Source organism: Meleagris gallopavo, chromosome 6, assembly GCF_000146605.3.
Source record: "Meleagris gallopavo isolate NT-WF06-2002-E0010 breed Aviagen turkey brand Nicholas breeding stock chromosome 6, Turkey_5.1, whole genome shotgun sequence".
NCBI lineage: Eukaryota > Metazoa > Chordata > Aves > Galliformes > Phasianidae > Meleagris > Meleagris gallopavo.
The window spans coordinates 12,248,564-12,255,418 of NC_015016.2; positions in this window are offsets into that span (position 1 = coordinate 12,248,564).

The window sequence follows — 6,855 nt, forward strand, 5'->3', positions numbered from 1 at the left end:
CTCAAGGCTAAAACAGACCCAGTTCACTTAGCCTTTCTTCACAGGGGAGATGCTCCAGGCCCTTCACCATCTTTGTGGCCCTCCGCTGGACTCTCTCCAAGAGATCCCTGTCTTTTTTTGTACTGGGGAGCCCAGAACTGGACACAGTACTCCAGATGAGGCCTTACCAGGGCAGAGTAGAGGGGGAGGATCACCTCCCTCGACCTGCTGGACACGCTCTTTTTAATGCACCCCAGAATGCCATTGGCCTTTTTGGCCACGAGGGCACACTGCTGGCTCATGGCCAACCTGTCGTCCACCAGGACGCCCAGGTCTCTCTCTGCAGAGCTCCTCTCCAGCAGGTCAGTGGAACATTATGAAATTCAGCAAGGATAAATGCAACATCCTGCAACTGAGGACTTGCACTTGCACTTGCCCTGGCAGTGACACTGGCTAGGGACTGAGTGGATGTGGAACAGTTCTATGGAAAAGGGCATGAGGATTTCAGTAGGCAGAGGGCTTCATTGGCCAGCAGTGTCTCCTGAAAGCAAAGAAGACACAGTACTGGGCTGCAATAGAAGGAGTATGGTCAGTATGTTGAAGGAAGTGATTTTTCTTTCCCATAGTACTCATTAGACCACTCCTAGAATACTGCAGCCAGCCCTCCAATACAGGAAAGACATGGCTAAACCAGAGCTAGTGGGATCAGCAGAGTGCCACGAGGATTAAAATTGGTGCACCTGTACTGTGAGGAAAAACTCGATGAAGTGGGTTTTTCACCTGGGAGAAGAGAGGGCTTCTAGTGAAATTAACATCAGCCTCCCGGTACCTACAAGGAGGTCAATCATCAAACAGATGTAGCAAGGCTTTTCCCAGTGACGTATGGCTTTTTGGTGAGAGTCAACAGGTGTAAACTGAAACAAGAGAGACTGAATATAGGGAAAATCATTTCTCCGTAAAGACAGACAAACACTGGAGCATGTTGCTCAAAGAGATTATGCAGTCTCTGTCCTCAAAGGTTTTTAAGATCGGGCTGGATAAATCCCAGAGCAACCTGGTCTAATCTGATGACTGACCCTGCTTTGTGCATGAACTGCACCAGAGACTTTTTGGGACCCCTTCCACTCTGGGTTACTCTGACTTTGCTGCCCTGACGTGGCCACACCATTCTGTGCTATTTTAAAGCTAGGATAGCAATAGCAAAATCTTCTTAATTTAATCTGAATATTTAAATGATTTGGCCATGCGTAACTCTTGCTTTTGGAACCCATAAATGCTACATATGCTCTGTACGTTCTCCAAACAGCTTGTATTTGTGCTTATTTGCTGGTATGACGTGCTAACTGTGCAAAAAATTTTGGACTCTTGCCTTAGAATATAGATACCTGCCAACTGAAAAAGAAGTCTACATAGTACTGCAAATGCTTTCTCTGTCTATGGAAAGTGCGTTTTATGTGCCAGAAAGAAGCGTTTATACCACATGCTTTTTTACTGCTTCTCACATCTGTTAACATTTATATGTGTCAGAAAACAATACCTGAACAGTAAAGGGAAGGGATACATGAAGTTCAAGGGCACTGCATCAAGAAGAAGGACATGTAATATTGCATTGGTGTACTGGAACTAAAAAGAAAAAAGCTTTCTTGGACTTGTCAAATATATGCAATGTGTGGATATGGTCTGTGTATACATTCTGTGAATATATTTCCACAGCCGAACTGGGTGACTCAAATTGCCAGTAAATTGAAATGAATCCACAACAAGTTTTGGAAGTGGCAGTCAGGAAGTGAGAGAATTATAGCTTTGTTGGTGTATATGAAAATGATAAAGTTTTGCTTCATTTAAAACAGCATTTATATCAAAATCTTTGATGTTAGATTCCTAAATATGTAAGAATTACTCACTTACATTTAAATAAGTTGCATTTTCAATAATCTTCTCTCCACTTTCCTTCTTCTCATTACATGGAGTAAGTTGACAGACAAATGTTTCTGTATATCCTCTATCCCTAGTGGCTGCTACTGTATTAGACTCTGTTTCCAGGAATATTTCTTTGAAGTCATGTTCTGAAAATCCTGTACAAGGATTTTGTATAACGTGGCAGTTCTTATGGATGTTACCACTGGCAAGTGATTTAGAAGAACAACAGATCAGAGAGCAATTGATCCTTTAACCGCCAAACTCAGAAGGAAAAAAAAACAACAGTTTTTAATGTTTTTGTAAAAATTACTGTTGCATTGTTGTATTGCACTAATTCTTAAGGAATCTGAAGAGATACTTCAGATCTGTGTCCTGTAAGGTGTTGTCCTTTGATACTAAGCCCTGACTCTCCAAAAAGCAGCTGCAATAAAGAGCGGAGATCCCCCCTTTCAACCCTGCCTCTACAATCACCATTGCTTAACGTTGAGCTCACCGTAGGAATCAACAAGAAGTATTTATTTTCCTAAGTCTTCTGAGCCCAGAAGTAAGTGATGACTAAAAGATGATATCAGTAACCTGGTATCAAGGACTACCTAACATGGAGTCATAACAGAGGCAGAGGTTTATTTTTGTTGGAATTTTTTTTTTTTGCTATATTTCTAGTAAAAAATATGTTTCTGAAATATTAATTTCATGATAAACTTCTGTTCTCATGTTCTCATGAATTTATTATAACAGTTTGAGTTCTACATTCACTACACTTCAAAAAGCTTTGCATTAGGTCTATGAAGATGCAGTGAATAATCGCATACAGCATATAGCTTCCTTGCTCCCAAATTTGAAACTTATGGTGTTACCAAAACCACCGTATGAACGGTATGTGCATACATATTTTTGGTTTTGAGTCAGGGATGTGAAAGATCTATACCAGTTTTTGTCTGTAAGTTATACAAGAAGGATGTGAGGCCAAAAGAAACATTTAGGTTAATGAGAAATCAGCTGGTGGAAATTAGAAGGGAGAAAGATCTTCATTTAGCAATATTTCTCTTAAAAATACTAGGTTCCTGGTAAGAATTGTGTTCTGGCCCTTGTGCTTTGTTGAGCAGCTTGCAGAGTCATGCTGCTAGGCCATTCCACCAGCTGAAGGCAGCGGTGAAGCTTCACTGACTCCACTGAACCTGGCTCAGATTTTGCCTGCAAATAAAGCACAGAAGTATAAAGCTTTCTTATTACATTTTCTAATTGTGCCATTTTCCCTGTGGTATATCCGTTCAGAAGTGTTCACATTTTTAAGAATTCTTATCTAGCTATTTGGACATAGATAGTTGGTTATGTGCATGGAAATAATAATACGAAGAATTACTAGAAAATAACATGATTGATGCTTAATTTACATAATAATCTTTTTGACATGATATATGCATGTTGCAGGCACTCTTACAAGTTACATATAGGGGTGAAAGGGTGAAAGGTGACTGGCAAGATGCTTGTTTGGTACATTTGGCTAACACAAATACTTCCTCGAGTATGAAATTCTTTGATCTCTATAAGCAAATGCCATATGTGTGCAGCTGTGGCCCATGGCTCACTATTGCTGGAAGGTTAGAAAAAGGTAGCATATGAATTTGATGTCTGCATTCAATTTATGCTTTTATATTTAGCAGTTCATAATTTTATGTAATATTTTAGCTATATAAAAAATATGCACTAGAGTTGAGTGATAACAGATTTCTTTGTGGTTTGATTCAACATTGTTTGGGTGAACACAGAACCCTAAGTATTGCAGACTGAAAATATAAGTTTTAATTAGAACTGTCTGAGCTTCAAAATACCTGGACGCACACTATACTTGGCAGATTTTCAGAAATCTGAGGATTGTGAAGTGCTGATTTAAACTAGCAAAGAATCTGCTTTTTTCTGCTATTTTTGAGCATATATTGTATTTACAGTTGCATTACAGAGTTGCAGTACTCTAAAAAAAAGAGATCCCCAAGTATCATTAATGATTTTCTGATATGTAAAAGTGTTTTATCATCAAGGTTTGTGTTATGTCATGCTGGCGTGGAACAGCACCTTACTCCAAGGGAATTTCCATTGAAAAAATTGAATGGCTTCCAGAGTGAAGGATCTACTCCACATGACTGAAGAGCTGAATTGACTCCAAAAGTTTGGTGCCTCTGTTGGGCCTTTATTTTGTATTTTTCCATGCAAATATGTAAGAATGGCATGTCCAGGTCTGTATCCGTCAAGCAGTTTCACATGAGTGGTTTTGCTGTGACGGTAAAGAAACCTACTGCAATCAGCAGGACACTAGGATCCTTCACATAGATCCAGTTTTATGATGAAAGCCAAAAAGAAAAGTACAGTCTTGTTTATTAGAAGTCTGGAGCATATACAAATACATTAGTATGCCTTCAGGGAAACAGTGGTTTTGGTTTGCATGTGCACAATTTCTACTTACAAGAAAAAATCCAATTCAGAACCAGTAGACAGGCGTGAAAAAAAATAGAAAATATAGAATAATAGAAAAAATAAATAGAAAATCAGACAAGAAAATATCAAATTACAGATACAAATATTACAAAATATAAAGTGTTGTGCTCTATGCGTATGCTAATGCACATAGATATATAAAATCATACATAAATGTGTATATGTATGTATCTGTACAATACAGTGTTTTTGTTAATATAATATTCAATATAATATAATATATATTCATAATATAATATAATATTCAATATAATAATAATATTCAATGTTTTATTTCTTGTATGTGCGAGTAAATGCATACAGTTGTTCAAAATATGATTTGAATATTTTTAAAATAGTAGTGTACTTATTTCTATTTCTTATACTATTTTTACTGTTATTTTCACTAGCTCCTACTGGCTATGGTAGGCTCTACAGATGAAACTCTGCAGGAGGCAGCAGCTGGTTGCATAGCAAACATTCGCAGATTGGCTCTAGCAACAGAAAAAGCAAAGTATGGCTGATGCTTTAACAGCTTTTACCAACACCCTTGAATTGCAATCCAACGACATTTGAACATATGATCACTTCTAGCATTGGTGTTTCATATCAGAGCTCATTTAAATGAGAATAGTTCACTTAAAAAAATACATCTGTGGAAAATGGTGTTTGTTTTTGATGATTTGTCACGCCTAAAGTTCAGAAAACACTCAGCTAGTTTTCTAGATTTTTTAGTATTACATCTTATAAAAGAATACCAGTCATGTCTAAGAGATTCTTTCTACAATAATAAGCTTGTCTTTGAAATTAATTGCAGATAAAAAGTGGTTTTTGCTTATCTGTGACATTGCAATAAATACGTTCTCCATCATTGTGTGTGATTGTGAGGTAACTGATGAATGTCTTGAACAATTCCCTTTGTACTAAATTAGTCTAATCATTCTGTCATTATGTTTTTGCCTGTTTGATCACTTGCAACTCACAGGAGAGGACAAAATACAGATACATCAATCTCACATCTGGTGTTACATAAGGACTGCAAACAGCAGTGGGCATCACTCAGAATTTCCTGTTTCTAACAAAATCAAACAAAATAGAGCTTAAGTTTATAGATAGCTGGTGAAATGTGTTTTAATTAACATATGTCTTTAAATAAAATTTACCAGCTGTAAATAAGAAGTAGAGCATTACATTTGTTCACACATTATCTGATTGTTTTTCCATTTTTAAAATGAGAACATTGTACTGACGTAGTTACTTTATTTTCTGCATAAAATTATATTCACAGAGTTCATTTCAATAATCATGTGTTTCTTGTTATTACAGATAAGAGAACTACTGTACATGCTATACTCAACAAATAACACAAAGACATTTCTTTGAGAGCAGTAACGTCTTAATTATAAGCACAGTCATCTAACAAATCTAAAAAAAAAAAACCCCAAACACCTTAAACCAGATGTTTAAATAACATGTTTGTCAACTACTCACTTCTGAATGATTTTCTGCTTCACATAGTAGTTAACCATTTTCTTGTTGTGGAAGCAGTTTATAATTCAGTTATTGCTCCTCTATCTGTCATGGCTACTAAAGGCAATTAATTTTACTTGGCAGAAGCTTCTAATGAAGACAAAATGTAAATCCAGCTTTTCATTCGTTTTTCCTTTAAAAACTCACTTAAAGTTTCTTCTTAGAAGACTGATAGGATCCTGAGAAAGGAGGATTGCATCGGGCCCTTTGGTTAAGTAATAAAGAGTAATAAATAAAGAGTAATAAATAAAGAGTAATAAAGTAATAAAACACACTAAGGACAGGTGCTGGCAGTGTGGAGATCAAAATATGAATCCAATTAGTATTTTCTGATAGGTGCATGATCATGGGCTTGTCACCAATTCTGTCAACAACTAAGCAAATATTAGTCTATGTATTTTCCAGCTCAGCACTATAGACCTGATACATCCACATAACCGTTCTGACGACGCTGCTCTAGTAATATCATACGCTTCATTGATGTACCAAAAAATACTTATGGGTATACAATTGCCAGATTCCTTTGGAAGAGGATAGACTAGATCTTTTTAAAATTATAGTTATTATTTATTAATTCATTTTTCTGTAAGAGTAGCTATAGGTACAGTTTGTCACTGTCTTGCTTATGAAACATACATAAACTGGTGGATGATTTTGCTTACTGTTGTGGGGAAAAAGACTCCTCAACAATAATTGTCCTTATTGTGACCTTTCAAGGCACTCTTGACTGTTCAACACAGATTTCATATGGAACAAGTTCTAAAATAAACTTAATTTTATGATACAGGTGTCAGGGCAATAAATGTCAGGTTCCTGACAATTAAATGGCCTCAGCTTGACAGTCAGGCTGGTAGCCCATACGCCTCTAAGTAGTTAATCTGAAGTCTTTTATTTTAAGGTCTCAGACAGTTCATCTTAAGCCAAATTATTTTCATGCTATTTTTTTCCTCTACC